This window comes from Drosophila albomicans, chromosome 2L (genome assembly GCF_009650485.2).
Source record: "Drosophila albomicans strain 15112-1751.03 chromosome 2L, ASM965048v2, whole genome shotgun sequence".
Classification (NCBI taxonomy): Eukaryota; Metazoa; Arthropoda; class Insecta; order Diptera; family Drosophilidae; genus Drosophila; species Drosophila albomicans.
The window spans coordinates 409,500-427,392 of NC_047628.2; the positions used below are offsets into that span (position 1 = coordinate 409,500).

Below are 17,893 nucleotides of genomic sequence, written 5' to 3' on the forward strand. Positions count from 1 at the left end.
TACAGATACGAATTGCGAAGTGAAGTGCCTGTAAAATAAATGGAAAAGGTTGTAAAATTTGCATCTATCTTATAGCTTGAAATATAGCTTATTTTAAAATTCATCTAGTTTTAAATATATTTGCGACATGAACGGTTTGTTTTGTAAGAAAAATATCCATACAAATATCGGAACTTGTTCTTTTTTTGCCGATTGTTATCTGCATTTCATATGAACGTAATTTTATTTCTAATTAATAGTGTCATCGAAGATCGATAAGTTGGCTGAAGTGTTACCACGAATTGCTTGAAGTTGTGAAATAAAGCGTTTGTTAAAATGCCAAAAAAGATATAAACATATGTATGTATGTATAAACAAATTTTTCGCCGCATCGAAGAAGCACATGTTAGCAATGGGCAGTAATAAGACATTTAATAAGATTTTTGTTCACACATACAAAAAACTATGATAAATCCATCACATTGTGTTTTTTTCTTATGGAAATTTAAAGACCTAATCATAAATATAGCCCCAAAGATGCCACCCACATAAAAATATATTAAGGTTTCATGTTTTCTCTCATTTAGATGTAGCTTACTTTTCTGCATTATATTATATTTTTATACTTGGCTTATTCTAACTTTTTTTTCTAAAATCTAGCTTATACGGGTGCTCAAAACCGGGCAACACTGCTGCCAACTTTTGACCAGCAAAAAAAGCCGTTTTTGATGGAGAAAAAAGCTTAAAAAAATGAGAAAATAAATTCAATAAAAAGCTAAAAACAAATGTATCAAAAAAGCGAAGAAATGTAAAAATAAAAACAATTTATTATGTTAATTTGTGTTTAAAAGATTTTTCAATATCTTCTTGGTCATCCTCATTTGCGTATATAGTAGTAGTTATGATTCCTGAAAATTTGGTTGCGATCAGATAAAAATTGTGGAAGTTATTAAAGAAATACTTTTGTATGGGCAAAAACGCCTTACTAGGGCTCGTTGCTTTGACCGACAATCCGGTACATTGTGCCGTCTATGGTATATTTTGAATGGTGTACTATATCTATATACCAAACATTCCATTTGGTATATTTTTAGTTTTTTTTTTTAGTATTTTCGGGATATTTTGAAAATATTACCGCAATATTTTGCCTTTATTAAAAATGGGTAGCGGGTATCTCACAGTCGAGCACACTCGACTGTAACTTTCTTACTTGTTTTATCTTCTTTTCGTATATTCCTCCAGCTTTGTTTTCTATAATTAAAAGTAAGAATTTTGATCGTGATCTGCTAACCGTGGTTATTTTAATATTGGATTGCGTCCCTCGCTAATTAATGTTTTTATATGTGTTTCGTGTGTATCATTGTCCCAGATTAATGATACACCAAATTGTCTGGGAAGACCACCTGATCTGTTTTTTGCTATTGACCCATTGTTATAATAATTGTTGTTTTTGGTCGTAATTATTTTAGTGTTGAAATATGTATAGTATATATCAGATGAAGATTTGTATTTTGCCTTAAACTCCCATGCAGTTCTTGTTCCACTTAGATTTGCTAAACCTTAATGGTTTACTAAGGAATTATTAAATTTTACAAAATCTTTAGTCAACGATGTACAAAAATTTGAATGTATATGGCTCACCTATTGGTTTTTTCACTTTCTTTTGCCCAATTGGTATTACTCAAAGAGTAGATCTGCAATATCTCCGAATACAGTATATATACATATTAACACTTGATCAATGTGAAGAGCACAGATGATAAACCCATCTCCGTTTGACTGACAGCCTGTCCGTATAAAAAGTATGAGACTATTAAAAATACAGCTATAAATTAATTTTCGACAGCACTTGTTTTTTTATACCCACTATCCATAGAATAGAAGGGTATTATAACTTTGTGCCGGCAGGAAATATATGTAACAGGTAGAAGAAGGCATCTCTAACCCTATATTCTTGATAAGCGTCAACAGCCGAGACACTCTAGCCATGTCCGTTTGTCCGTATGAAAGACTGGATCTCAGAGACTATAAGAGATAGAGCTATAATTTTTTCGACAGCATTCGTTATGTTTGCACGCAGATTAAGATTGTTTCAAATTTTGGCAAGCCCACTCCCGCCCCTGCAAATCAAAATAAATCGAATAACAAGCCATTTTGAAGGTAGAGCAGAATTTTGGTATATACACTAACAACTATAGTAATTGTCATTCGTGAAAATTTGGTTGCGATCAGATAAAAATTGTGGAAGTTTTTAAAAACGCCTGCTAGCTATGCTTTCGGTTGTATGTATTCGTCGATGTATCTGCATGTATCTACAACCAACAGTCCAAGCAGTTAACGAAATAAATAATTAATAGGAGCCCCAAGTAACGTTTATTTTGATTTTTTATACTCTAAGTCCCTTGGTCCTTACGAAGAAATCCTGCAGTACACCACCTTTGGAACTCAGTGAACCCAGTAACCAATTTAGTAATGACAAGGTAGTGACATTTTCGGTGATTCTATACCTTTTGAAGAAGATAGTGAGCTTCGCTCTAACAGACCAATCAATGAATTTAGAAAGTAAAAATTTAATGAATTTTGTATAATTTATGTAACATATCTGATAAATCAACACCACTCATGTTTCTATTATACCTTTCTACAAAAGCGGACGATGAATTTTAACCACGTTTTTTTCTTAAAAGTGGTGTATGATTTGGCAATATAATTATTTAATTAGCGTATCATATTAATTATCATACCAGCAACATGAGATCAAGCTATAAAAGATTACTTTAATATTTTATTAACAGAAATGTTTGAAATTAAATGCAAAACAATATCAGAAGTTAATCCAAAGACAAGACCAAATGATTTATAGATTATCTCCAACGTAAAGCCAAAAATAAAATATAGTTCCAAACACCTTCTCAAGCCCCACTTGTGCGTCTTTTTACCAGAAACAGAAATTAAATAAAAACCTCATACATTCCAAATTATATTTAACCCTACACTTCTTTATATAGAAAGGTTTTTATTTGGTTTCCATAAAAATATGTACTGAAATATTAATTTCCTCATTTCCTTTTGAAATAATCATCTCACAATTTTCAAACACAACTTTATACTTTTAACATTGTCTCACTTATTTTTAAGAATTGTAATACTTGTCAATATCTATCACTAATTTAAGTCGCTAAGCACTCGCAGCAGCATTCGGAAAAAATACCAAAAATGCTTATTGTATTAGGGGAATTACTCATAAAAATAATTCCAAAAGACTTTTGTATCGTAACTATATTTTAAAGTCATGGGCATTTTTTTTTATTTTACTGTTTGTTTTATATTTTGAATCTTCTCTTACGAGACTAACAAAATGTGTTTAAATTTTAAAAATACTACAGTATTCTAACAGTTTCTTAAACTGTATTTGTGGTAGGCGGTCCTAGTAATTGTCGCTGGATGGGACGGTCGTTACGACGAAAGCGGGAACGGCTGCATACTAATGTTAGTGCTCTAGCGAGGTGATTTGGATGGTTCGACAGCTTGATGTAGTAGTTTTCCATGTGTTGTGCTATTTCATCTCGGACGGGAAGTATATTCAAGTCTCGCTGAATGTTTTCACTCCGAACGTACCACGGTGCCCCGGTGATAGTTCTCAGGATCTTTGCTTGGGCTCTCTGCACGATTTCTACGTTGCTGTTGCTGGCGCTCCCCCACAACTGAGAGCCATAAGTCCAGATTGGTTTCAAAACGGAGTTGTAGAGTAGGACCTGGTAATCCAGACTAAGGGGTGAGCGGGAGTTTATAAGCCAATGCAGACTGTTTGCCTTCAGCCTTAGGTGAGTTCGTTTAGCTTCAATGTGCGTGCGCCAGGTTAGACGTCTGTCGAGATGTACGCCAAGATGCATTACTTCATCTGATTGAGGAAGCACGGTGTTGTTAAGTGTAAGGTTGGGGCAATTTCGTCTATTTAAGGTAAAAGTTACGTGTTTACATTTTAGCTCATTTACTTTTATACGCCAGTCTGAGAGCCATTTCTCTACAGCGTCCAGATGGGTCGCAAGTTGCGCTGAAGCTTGTTGTGGAGATTTAGATCGGCTAAGAATCGCGGTGTCGTCGGCAAACGTAGACATAGTCAGTTGTCTACTCGTAGGGATATCAGAAGTGTAGAGTAGGTATAAAGTCGGCCCGAGAACGCTGCCTTGAGGAACACCAGCTTCGATATAATGTTCAGCTGACATGTCGGTATTGCATCTCACTACAAATATCCTGTTGTAAAGATATGACTTCAAGAGTTTATGTGTGCTATTAGGGAGCATTATTTTGATTTTGTGCATTAGGCCGTCAAACCATACTCTGTCGAATGCTTGAGAGACGTCCAAAAATACCGCAGTGCAGTACTCCCTATTCTCGAATGCTGTTCGAATTTCTGATGTTATGCGGTTCACCTGTTCGATAGTTCCATGTTTTTCGCGAAAACCGAATTGATGTGCTGGGATAATATTGTGTCTTCTTAAGTATGGTATGATACGAGTTAGAAGGCATTTCTCAAAGAGTTTTGATAGACACGAAAGTAGGCTTATTGGTCTGTATGAGGAGGTGATCGTGTGGTCTTTTCCTGGCTTTGGTATCATTATGATGATTGACTTTTTCGACCTATTCGGGAAGCAGCCGATTCTTGTCATCGCGTTGAAGAGTTGGCATATAGTACCAACAGCACAGTGGGAGTTCAATAAGCATTTTTGGAGTTATTAGATCGCAGCCCGGAGATTTTCGTGGTTGTAGCTGCTACCCCATGCAGCAGAGCCACCACCACCTTCTCAAAACCGCCAAACCCTATTCACATTTCTTCAAAAAAATATTAGTGAATTACCAACCTCGAAAAGAGCAGATGCGATTATCGATCTCAGACAGTACTTTAATTTAAAGCACTGTGAAGAAAATGTAGATCCCCTAGAATAAGTGTTCCAGTTTTCTCTAAACATAAGGAAAAACATAAATAACATTTCTTTTATTTCAGCATAATGAATCTAATTTAAAAAAATTAGTGCCGAAATTTCTATGTGTTCCCGCAACCTCGACTGAGTCGGAACGTATGTTCAGCAAGGCTGGACTCGTTATAAATAATCGCAGAGCTAATAAGAGAGCTAATAATGTGGACATTTTGTTATTTTTGCAGAAAATTTCCTGGATACAATAATTTTGTTGTTTTTTAATTTTATATCAAAAATGACCTGAATTTTTTGTGATCTCTGTTGAAGTTACCTTAATTTATGTTAATGATAAGATAGAATAATTTTGACCTTTTTTTCTCTTTTTTATTATGTATATAGCTTAAAAAACAAAAAACCTATGTATGGGAAAAATGAAGTAAATATGTCTATACTATCGATACTATCGAATTTTTGCTTTGAAAACATCGAAGCGCGACCATCGATAGTATTCCAGCTGTAGCGCACTGAACCTTAACAGACTGAAACCGATCGAATAAGCGCGCGACGGAACTACCTTGTGTTATTGTATCATGATTGTATCATGGTTCGAACATCGAATTTTGAAATGAGCCGAAGAGGCTCTAGGGCAGTGCTGCCCATTTGGATTTTTTCCCGTCAAAACGGGCTTTTTTTTAAGGCTAACACGGGGAAAATGTGTGAATTGCTTGAATTGTGACAAGCGGAAATTCTGGCTGTTTTAAAAATTCAGTTGTCTTTTTCCCGAATTTTTTTTTGATTCGTTAACACTTAAGTACAATATATGAAAAAGTGGCAGCTTTACGAAATGTGGTGGTGTATCTCGATATATGCTAATGTCATCACTCGCTTAGTGCTTCGATCTCTAATAAAAAGTGCTCGTAAAATCTTAGCAAGTTGTGAAATGCCGATAGAATATAAAAAAATGCCGCGATGTCTGGCTTAAAAGTGATGAGTTCAAGGCGTGGATTCATAAGGATGACACAGACCTACAGAGGGTTTATTGCAACTATTGTAAGACCACTATTACAGCTGAACTAAGTGATCTGCGAGCTTACCGATACAGATACGAATTGCGAAGTGAAGTGCCTGTAAAATAAATGGAAAAGGTTGTAAAATTTGCATCTATCTTATAGCTTGAAATATAGCTTATTTTAAAATTCATCTAGTTTTAAATATATTTGCGACATGAACGGTTTGTTTTGTAAGAAAAATATCCATACGAATATCGGAACTTGTTCTTTTTTTGCCGATTGTTATCTGCATTTCATATGAACGTAATTTTATTTCTAATTAATAGTGTCATCGAAGATCGATAAGTTGGCTGAAGTGTTACCACGAATTGCTTGAAGTTGTGAAATAAAGCGTTTGTTAAAATGCCAAAAAAGATATAAACATATGTATGTATGTATAAACAAATTTTTCGCCGCATCGAAGAAGCACATGTTAGCAATGGGCAGTAATAAGACATTTAATAAGATTTTTGTTCACACATACAAAAAACTATGATAAATCCATCACATTGTGTTTTTTTCTTATGGAAATTTAAAGACCTAATCATAAATATAGCCCCAAAGATGCCACCCACATAAAAATATATTAAGGTTTCATGTTTTCTCTCATTTAGATGTAGCTTACTTTTCTGCATTATATTATATTTTTATACTTGGCTTATTCTAACTTTTTTTTCTAAAATCTAGCTTATACGGGTGCTCAAAACCGGGCAACACTGCTGCCAACTTTTGACCAGCAAAAAAAGCCGTTTTTGATGGAGAAAAAAGCTTAAAAAAATGAGAAAATAAATTCAATAAAAAGCTAAAAACAAATGTATCAAAAAAGCGAAGAAATGTAAAAATAAAAACAATTTATTATGTTAATTTGTGTTTAAAAGATTTTTCAATATCTTCTTGGTCATCCTCATTTGCGTATATAGTAGTAGTTATGATTCCTGAAAATTTGGTTGCGATCAGATAAAAATTGTGGAAGTTATTAAAGAAAAGTGGTGTATGATTTGGCAATATAATTATTTAATTAGCGTATCATATTAATTATCATACCAGCAACATGAGATCAAGCTATAAAAGATTACTTTAATATTTTATTTACAGAAATGTTTGAAATTAAATGCAAAACAATATCAGAAGTTAATCCAAAGACAAGACCAAATGATTTATAGATTATCTCCAACGTAAAGCCAAAAATAAAATATAGTTCCAAACACCTTCTCAAGCCCCACTTGTGCGTCTTTTTACCAGAAACAGAAATTAAATAAAAACCTCATACATTCCAAATTATATTTAACCCTACACTTCTTTATATAGAAAGGTTTTTATTTGGTTTCCATAAAAATATGTACTGAAATATTAATTTCCTCATTTCCTTTTGAAATAATCATCTCACAATTTTCAAACACAACTTTATACTTTTAACATTGTCTCACTTATTTTTAAGAATTGTAATACTTGTCAATATCTATCACTAATTTAAGTCGCTAAGCACTCGCAGCAGCATTCGGAAAAAATACCAAAAATGCTTATTGTATTAGGGGAATTACTCATAAAAATAATTCCAAAAGACTTTTGTATCGTAACTATATTTTAAAGTCATGGGCATTTTTTTTTATTTTACTGTTTGTTTTATATTTTGAATCTTCTCTTACGAGACTAACAAAATGTGTTTAAATTTTAAAAATACTACAGTATTCTAACAGTTTCTTAAACTGTATTTGTGGTAGGCGGTCCTAGTAATTGTCGCTGGATGGGACGGTCGTTACGACGAAAGCGGGAACGGCTGCATACTAATGTTAGTGCTCTAGCGAGGTGATTTGGATGGTTCGACAGCTTGATGTAGTAGTTTTCCATGTGTTGTGCTATTTCATCTCGGACGGGAAGTATATTCAAGTCTCGCTGAATGTTTTCACTCCGAACGTACCACGGTGCCCCGGTGATAGTTCTCAGGATCTTTGCTTGGGCTCTCTGCACGATTTCTACGTTGCTGTTGCTGGCGCTCCCCCACAACTGAGAGCCATAAGTCCAGATTGGTTTCAAAACGGAGTTGTAGAGTAGGACCTGGTAATCCAGACTAAGGGGTGAGCGGGAGTTTATAAGCCAATGCAGACTGTTTGCCTTCAGCCTTAGGTGAGTTCGTTTAGCTTCAATGTGCGTGCGCCAGGTTAGCCGTCTGTCGAGATGTACGCCAAGATGCATTACTTCATCTGATTGAGGAAGCACGGTGTTGTTAAGTGTAAGGTTGGGGCAATTTCGTCTATTTAAGGTAAAAGTTACGTGTTTACATTTTAGCTCATTTACTTTTATACGCCAGTCTGAGAGCCATTTCTCTACAGCGTCCAGATGGGTCGCAAGTTGCGCTGAAGCTTGTTGTGGAGATTTAGATCGGCTAAGAATCGCGGTGTCGTCGGCAAACGTAGACATAGTCAGTTGTCTACTCGTAGGGATATCAGAAGTGTAGAGTAGGTATAAAGTCGGCCCGAGAACGCTGCCTTGAGGAACACCAGCTTCGATATAATGTTCAGCTGACATGTCGGTATTGCATCTCACTACAAATATCCTGTTGTAAAGATATGACTTCAAGAGTTTATGTGTGCTATTAGGGAGCATTATTTTGATTTTGTGCATTAGGCCGTCAAACCATACTCTGTCGAATGCTTGAGAGACGTCCAAAAATACCGCAGTGCAGTACTCCCTATTCTCGAATGCTGTTCGAATTTCTGATGTTATGCGGTTCACCTGTTCGATAGTTCCATGTTTTTCGCGAAAACCTGGACATTTTGTTATTTTTGCAGAAAATTTCCTGGATACAATAATTTTGTTGTTTTTTAATTTTATATCAAAAATGACCTGAATTTTTTGTGATCTCTGTTGAAGTTACCTTAATTTATGTTAATGATAAGATAGAATAATTTTGACCTTTTTTTCTCTTTTTTATTATGTATATAGCTTAAAAAACAAAAAACCTATGTATGGGAAAAAATGAAGTAAATATGTCTATACTATCGATACTATCGAATTTTTGCTTTGAAAACATCGAAGCGCGACCATCGATAGTATTCCAGCTGTAGCGCACTGAACCTTAACAGACTGAAACCGATCGAATAAGCGCGCGACGGAACTACCTTGTGTTATTGTATCATGATTGTATCATGGTTCGAACATCGAATTTTGAAATGAGCCGAAGAGGCTCTAGGGCAGTGCTGCCCATTTGGATTTTTTCCCGTCAAAACGGGCTTTTTTTTAAGGCTAACACGGGGAAAATGTGTGAATTGCTTGAATTGTGACAAGCGGAAATTCTGGCTGTTTTAAAAATTCAGTTGTCTTTTTCCCGAATTTTTTTTTGATTCGTTAACACTTAAGTACAATATATGAAAAAGTGGCAGCTTTACGAAATGTGGTGGTGTATCTCGATATATGCTAATGTCATCACTCGCTTAGTGCTTCGATCTCTAATAAAAAGTGCTCGTAAAATCTTAGCAAGTTGTGAAATGCCGATAGAATATAAACAAATGCCGCGATGTCTGGCTTAAAAGTGATGAGTTCAAGGCGTGGATTCATAAGGATGACACAGACCTACAGAGGGTTTATTGCAACTATTGTAAGACCACTATTACAGCTGAACTAAGTGATCTGCGAGCTTACCGATACAGATACGAATTGCGAAGTGAAGTGCCTGTAAAATAAATGGAAAAGGTTGTAAAATTTGCATCTATCTTATAGCTTGAAATATAGCTTATTTTAAAATTCATCTAGTTTTAAATATATTTGCGACATGAACGGTTTGTTTTGTAAGAAAAATATCCATACAAATATCGGAACTTGTTCTTTTTTTGCCGATTGTTATCTGCATTTCATATGAACGTAATTTTATTTCTAATTAATAGTGTCATCGAAGATCGATAAGTTGGCTGAAGTGTTACCACGAATTGCTTGAAGTTGTGAAATAAAGCGTTTGTTAAAATGCCAAAAAAGATATAAACATATGTATGTATGTATAAACAAATTTTTCGCCGCATCGAAGAAGCACATGTTAGCAATGGGCAGTAATAAGACATTTAATAAGATTTTTGTTCACACATACAAAAAACTATGATAAATCCATCACATTGTGTTTTTTTCTTATGGAAATTTAAAGACCTAATCATAAATATAGCCCCAAAGATGCCACCCACATAAAAATATATTAAGGTTTCATGTTTTCTCTCATTTAGATGTAGCTTACTTTTCTGCATTATATTATATTTTTATACTTGGCTTATTCTAACTTTTTTTTCTAAAATCTAGCTTATACGGGTGCTCAAAACCGGGCAACACTGCTGCCAACTTTTGACCAGCAAAAAAAAGCCGTTTTTGATGGAGAAAAAAGCTTAAAAAAATGAGAAAATAAATTCAATAAAAAGCTAAAAACAAATGTATCAAAAAAGCGAAGAAATGTAAAAATAAAAACAATTTATTATGTTAATTTGTGTTTAAAAGATTTTTCAATATCTTCTTGGTCATCTTCATTTGCGTATATAGTAGTAGTTATGATTCCTGAAAATTTGGTTGCGATCAGATAAAAATTGTGGAAGTTATTAAAGAAAAGTGGTGTATGATTTGGCAATATAATTATTTAATTAGCGTATCATATTAATTATCATACCAGCAACATGAGATCAAGCTATAAAAGATTACTTTAATATTTTATTTACAGAAATGTTTGAAATTAAATGCAAAACAATATCAGAAGTTAATCCAAAGACAAGACCAAATGATTTATAGATTATCTCCAACGTAAAGCCAAAAATAAAATATAGTTCCAAACGCCTTCTCAAGCCCCACTTGTGCGTCTTTTTACCAGAAACAGAAATTAAATAAAAACCTCATACATTCCAAATTATATTTAACCCTACACTTCTTTATATAGAAAGGTTTTTATTTGGTTTCCATAAAAATATGTACTGAAATATTAATTTCCTCATTTCCTTTTGAAATAATCATCTCACAATTTTCAAACACAACTTTATACTTTTAACATTGTCTCACTTATTTTTAAGAATTGTAATACTTGTCAATATCTATCACTAATTTAAGTCGCTAAGCACTCGCAGCAGCATTCGGAAAAAATACCAAAAATGCTTATTGTATTAGGGGAATTACTCATAAAAATAATTCCAAAAGACTTTTGTATCGTAACTATATTTTAAAGTCATGGGCATTTTTTTTTATTTTACTGTTTGTTTTATATTTTGAATCTTCTCTTACGAGACTAACAAAATGTGTTTAAATTTTAAAAATACTACAGTATTCTAACAGTTTCTTAAACTGTATTTGTGGTAGGCGGTCCTAGTAATTGTCGCTGGATGGGACGGTCGTTACGACGAAAGCGGGAACGGCTGCATACTAATGTTAGTGCTCTAGCGAGGTGATTTGGATGGTTCGACAGCTTGATGTAGTAGTTTTCCATGTGTTGTGCTATTTCATCTCGGACGGGAAGTATATTCAAGTCTCGCTGAATGTTTTCACTCCGAACGTACCACGGTGCCCCGGTGATAGTTCTCAGGATCTTTGCTTGGGCTCTCTGCACGATTTCTACGTTGCTGTTGCTGGCGCTCCCCCACAACTGAGAGCCATAAGTCCAGATTGGTTTCAAAACGGAGTTGTAGAGTAGGACCTGGTAATCCAGACTAAGGGGTGAGCGGGAGTTTATAAGCCAATGCAGACTGCTTGCCTTCAGCCTTAGGTGAGTTCGTTTAGCTTCAATGTGCGTGCGCCAGGTTAGCCGTCTGTCGAGATGTACGCCAAGATGCATTACTTCATCTGATTGAGGAAGCACGGTGTTGTTAAGTGTAAGGTTGGGGCAATTTCGTCTATTTAAGGTAAAAGTTACGTGTTTACATTTTAGCTCATTTACTTTTATACGCCAGTCTGAGAGCCATTTCTCTACAGCGTCCAGATGGGTCGCAAGTTGCGCTGAAGCTTGTTGTGGAGATTTAGATCGGCTAAGAATCGCGGTGTCGTCGGCAAACGTAGACATAGTCAGTTGTCTACTCGTAGGGATATCAGAAGTGTAGAGTAGGTATAAAGTCGGCCCGAGAACGCTGCCTTGAGGAACACCAGCTTCGATATAATGTTCAGCTGACATGTCGGTATTGCATCTCACTACAAATATCCTGTTGTAAAGATATGACTTCAAGAGTTTATGTGTGCTATTAGGGAGCATTATTTTGATTTTGTGCATTAGGCCGTCAAACCATACTCTGTCGAATGCTTGAGAGACGTCCAAAAATACCGCAGTGCAGTACTCCCTATTCTCGAATGCTGTTCGAATTTCTGATGTTATGCGGTTCACCTGTTCGATAGTTCCATGTTTTTCGCGAAAACCGAATTGATGTGCTGGGATAATATTGTGTCTTCTTAAGTATGGTATGATACGAGTTAGATGGCATTTCTCAAAGAGTTTTGATAGACACGAAGTAGGCTTATTGGTCTGTATGAGGAGGTGATCGTGTGGTCTTTTCCTGGCTTTGGTATCATTAAGATGATTGACTTTTTCCACCTATTCGGGAAGCAGCCGATTCTTGTCATCGCGTTGAAGAGTTGGCACATAGTACCAACAGCACAGTGGGAGTTCAATAAGCATTTTTGGAGTTATTAGATCGCAGCCCGGAGATTTTCGTGGTTGTAGCTGCTACCCCATGCAGCAGAGCCACCACCACCTTCTCAAAACCGCCAAACCCTATTCACATTTCTTCAAAAAAATATTAGTGAATTACCAACCTCGAAAAGAGCAGATGCGATTATCGATCTCAGACAGTACTTTAATTTAAAGCACTGTGAAGAAAATGTAGATCCCCTAGAATAAGTGTTCCAGTTTTCTCTAAACATAAGGAAAAACATAAATAACATTTCTTTTATTTCAGCATAATGAATCTAATTTAAAAAAATTAGTGCCGCAACCTCGACTGAGTCGGAACGTATGTTCAGCAAGGCTGGACTCGTTATAAATAATCGTAGAGCTAATAAGAGAGCTAATAATGTGGACATTTTGTTATTTTTGCAGAAAATTTCCTGGATACAATAATTTTGTTGTTTTTTAATTTTATATCAAAAATGACCTGAATTTTTTGTGATCTCTGTTGAAGTTACCTTATAATTTATGTTAATGATAAGATAGAATAATTTTGACCTTTTTTTCTCTTTTTTATTATGTATATAGCTTAAAAAACAAAAAACCTATGTATGGGAAAAAATGAAGTAAATATGTCTATACTATCGATATTATCGAATTTTTGCTTTGAAAACATCGAAGCGCGACCATCGATAGTATTCCAGCTGTAGCGCACTGAACCTTAACAGACTGAAACCGATCGAATAAGCGCGCGACGGAACTACCTTGTGTTATTGTATCATGATTGTATCATGGTTCGAACATCGAATTTTGAAATGAGCCGAAGAGGCTCTAGGGCAGTGCTGCCCATTTGGATTTTTTCCCGTCAAAACGGGCTTTTTTTTAAGGCTAACACGGGGAAAATGTGTGAATTGCTTGAATTGTGACAAGCGGAAATTCTGGCTGTTTTAGAAATTCAGTTGTCTTTTTCCCGAATTTTTTTTTGATTCGTTAACACTTAAGTACAATATATGAAAAAGTGGCAGCTTTACGAAATGTGGTGGTGTATCTCGATATATGCTAATGTCATCACTCGCTTAGTGCTTCGATCTCTAATAAAAAGTGCTCGTAAAATCTTAGCAAGTTGTGAAATGCCGAAAGAATATAAACAAATGCCGCGATGTCTGGCTTAAAAGTGATGAGTTCAAGGCGTGGATTCATAAGGATGACACAGACCTACAGAGGGTTTATTGCAACTATTGTAAGACCACTATTACAGCTGAACTAAGTGATCTGCGAGCTTACCGATACAGATACGAATTGCGAAGTGAAGTGCCTGTAAAATAAATGGAAAAGGTTGTAAAATTTGCATCTATCTTATAGCTTGAAATATAGCTTATTTTAAAATTCATCTAGTTTTAAATATATTTGCGACATGAACGGTTTGTTTTGTAAGAAAAATATCCATACAAATATCGGAACTTGTTCTTTTTTTGCCGATTGTTATCTGCATTTCATATGAACGTAATTTTATTTCTAATTAATAGTGTCATCGAAGATCGATAAGTTGGCTGAAGTGTTACCACGAATTGCTTGAAGTTGTGAAATAAAGCGTTTGTTAAAATGCCAAAAAAGATATAAACATATGTATGTATGTATAAACAAATTTTTCGCCGCATCGAAGAAGCACATGTTAGCAATGGGCAGTAATAAGACATTTAATAAGATTTTTGTTCACACATATAAAAAACTATGATTTCTTATGGAAATTTAAAGACCTAATCATAAATATAGCCCCAAAGATTTTTGCCACCCACATAAAAATATATTAAGGTTTCATGTTTTCTCTCATTTAGATGTAGCTTACTTTTCTGCATTATATTATTTTTTTATACTTGGCTTATTCTAACTTTTTTTTCTAAAATCTAGCTTATACGGGTGCTCAAAACCGGGCAACACTGCTGCCAACTTTTGACCAGCAAAAAAAGCCGTTTTTGATGGAGAAAAAAGCTTAAAAAAATGAGAAAATAAATTCAATAAAAAGCAAAAAACAAATGTATCAAAAAAGCGAAGAAATGTAAAAATAAAAACAATTTATTATGTTAATTTGTGTTTAAAAGATTTTTCAATATCTTCTTGGTCATCCTCATTTGCGTATATAGTAGTAGTTATGATTCCTGAAAATTTGGTTGCGATCAGATAAAAATTGTGGAAGTTATTAAAGAAATACTTTTGTATGGGCAAAAACGCCTTACTAGGGCTCTTAGTTGCTTTGACCGACAATCCGGTACATTGTGCCGTCTATGGTATATTTTGAATGGTGTACTGTATCGATATACCAAACATTCCATTTGGTATATTTTTAGTTTTTTTTTTTTTTAGTATTTTCGGGATATTTTGAAAGTAATACCGCAATATTTTGCTTTTATTAAAAATGGGTAGCGGGTATCTCACAGTCGAGCACACTCGACTGTAACTTTCTTACTTGTTTTATCTTCTTTTCGTATATTCCTCCAGCTTTGTTTTCTATAATAAAAAGTAAGAATTTTGATCGTGATCTGCTAACCGTGGTTATTTTAATATTGGATTGCGTCCCTCGCTAATTAATGTTTTTATATGTGTTTCGTGTGTATCATTGTCCCAGATTAATGATACACCAAATTGTCTGGGAAGACCACCTGATCTGTTTTTTGCTATTGACCCATCGAGAACGTCTCCATTTTCCTCTTCTGAAGATACCCATCTAAGGTTTCGGAGTCTAATAATTGTTGTTTTTGGTCGTAATTATTTTAGTGTTGAAATATGTATAGTATATATCAGATGAAGATTTGTATTTTGCCTTAAACTCCCATGCAGTTCTTGTTCCACTTAGATTTGCTAAACCTTAATGGTTTACTAAGGAATTATTAAATTTTACAAAATCTTTAGTCAACGATGTACAAAAATTTGAATGTATATGGCTCACCTATTGGTTTTTTTCACTTTCTTTTGCCCAATTGGTATTACTCAAAGAGTAGATCTGCAATATCTCTCTTGATCAATGTGAAGAGCACAGATGATAAACCCATCTCCGTTTGACTGACAGCCTGTCCGTATATAAAGTATGAGACTATTAAAAATACAGCTATAAATTAATTTTCGACAGCACTTGTTTTTTTATACCCACTATCCATAGAATAGAAGGGTATTATAACTTTGTGCCGGCAGGAAATATATGTAACAGGTAGAAGAAGGCATCTCTGACCCTATATTCTTGATAAGCGTCAACAGCCGAGACACTCTAGCCATGTCCGTTTGTCCGTATGAAAGACTGGATCTCAGAGACTATAAGAGATAGAGCTATAATTTTTTCGACAGCATTCGTTATGTTTGCACGCAGATTAAGATTGTTTCAAATTTTGGCAAGCCCACTCCCGCCCCTGCAAATCAAAATAAATCGAATAACAAGCCATTTTGAAGGTAGAGCAGAATTTTGGTATATACACTAACAACTATAGTAATTGTCATTCGTGAAAATTTGGTTGCGATCAGATAAAAATTGTGGAAGTTTTTAAAAACGCCTGCTAGCTATGCTTTCGTTTGTATGTATTCGTCGATGTATCTGCATGTATCTACAACCAACAGTCCAAGCAGTTAACGAAATAAATAATTAATAGGAGCCCCAAGTAACGTTTATTTTGATTTTTTATACTCTAAGTCCCTTGGTCCTTACGAAGAAATCCTGCAGTACACCACCTTTGGAACTCAGTGAACCCAGTAACCAATTTAGTAATGACAAGGTAGTGACATTTTCGGTGATTCTATACCTTTTGAAGAAGATAGTGAGCTTCGCTCTAACAGACCAATCAATGAATTTGGAAAGTAAAAATTTAATGAATTTTGTATAATTTATGTAACATATCTGATAAATCAACACCACTCATGTTTCTATTATACCTTTCTACAAAAGCGGACGATGCATTTTAGCCACGTTTTTTTCTTAAAAGTGGTGTATGATTTGGCAATATAATTATTTAATTAGCGTATCATATTAATTATCATACCAGCAACATGAGATCAAGCTATAAAAGACTACTTTAATATTTTATTAACAGAAATGTTTGAAATTAAATGCAAAACAATATCAGAAGTTAATCCAAAGACAAGACCAAATGATTTATAGATTATCTCCAACGTAAAGCCAAAAATAAAATATAGTTCCAAACTAGCCCCACTTGTGCGTCTTTTTACCAGAAACAGAAATTAAATAAAAACCTCATACATTCCAAATTATATTTAACCCTACACTTCTTTATATAGAAAGGTTTTTATTTGGTTTCCATAAAAATATGTACTGAAATATTAATTTCCTCATTTCCTTTTGAAATAATCATCTCACAATTTTCAAACATTGTCTCAATTATTTTTAAGAATTTTAATACTTGTCAATATCTATCACTAATTTAAGTCGCTAAGCACTCGCAGCAGCATTCGGAAAAAATACCAAAAATGCTTATTGTATTAGGGGAATTACTCATAAAAATAATTCCAAAAGACTTTTGTATCGTAACTATATTTTAAAGTCATGGGCATTTTTTTTTATTTTACTGTTTGTTTTATATTTTGAATCTTCTCTTACGAGACTAACAAAATGTGTTTAAATTTTAAAAATACTACAGTTCGTTTAGCTTCAATGTGCGTGCGCCAGGTTAGCCGTCTGTCGAGATGTACGCCAAGATGCATTACTTCATCTGATTGAGGAAGCACGGTGTTGTTAAGTGTAAGGTTGGGGCAATTTCGTCTATTTAAGGTAAAAGTTACGTGTTTACATTTTAGCTCATTTACTTTTATACGCCAGTCTGAGAGCCATTTCTCTACAGCGTCCAGATGGGTCGCAAGTTGCGCTGAAGCTTGTTGTGGAGATTTAGATCGGCTAAGAATCGCGGTGTCGTCGGCAAACGTAGACATAGTCAGTTGTCTACTCGTAGGGATATCAGAAGTGTAGAGTAGGTATAAAGTCGGCCCGAGAACGCTGCCTTGAGGAACACCAGCTTCGATATAATGTTCAGCTGACATGTCGGTATTGCATCTCACTACAAATATCCTGTTGTAAAGATATGACTTCAAGAGTTTATGTGTGCTATTAGGGAGCATTATTTTGATTTTGTGCATTAGGCCGTCAAACCATACTCTGTCGAATGCTTGAGAGACGTCCAAAAATACCGCAGTGCAGTACTCCCTATTCTCGAATGCTGTTCGAATTTCTGATGTTATGCGGTTCACCTGTTCGATAGTTCCATGTTTTTCGCGAAAACCGAATTGATGTGCTGGGATAATATTGTGTCTTCTTAAGTATGGTATGATACGAGTTAGATGGCATT

General features: G+C 34.7%; 1 long non-coding RNA gene across 6 annotated transcripts; it reads right to left on the reverse strand.

The window, feature by feature from the left end:
• Positions 1–1,105: 1,105 nt before the first annotated feature.
• Positions 1,106–16,116, reverse strand: LOC127565062 (uncharacterized). 6 transcript variants are annotated; one of them, XR_007954471.1, is made up of 3 exons: positions 15,696–16,116; positions 1,621–1,789; positions 1,106–1,550 (listed from the first exon to the last, which is right to left on the reverse strand). It is a non-coding gene; the product is annotated as an uncharacterized LOC127565062 (long non-coding RNA). The 6 variants fall into 6 exon arrangements; XR_007954470.1 differs by having other exon boundaries at positions 15,700–16,112; XR_007954474.1 differs by having other exon boundaries at positions 1,621–1,766; positions 15,778–16,110.
• Between the last annotated feature and the right edge of the window lie 1,777 nt (positions 16,117–17,893).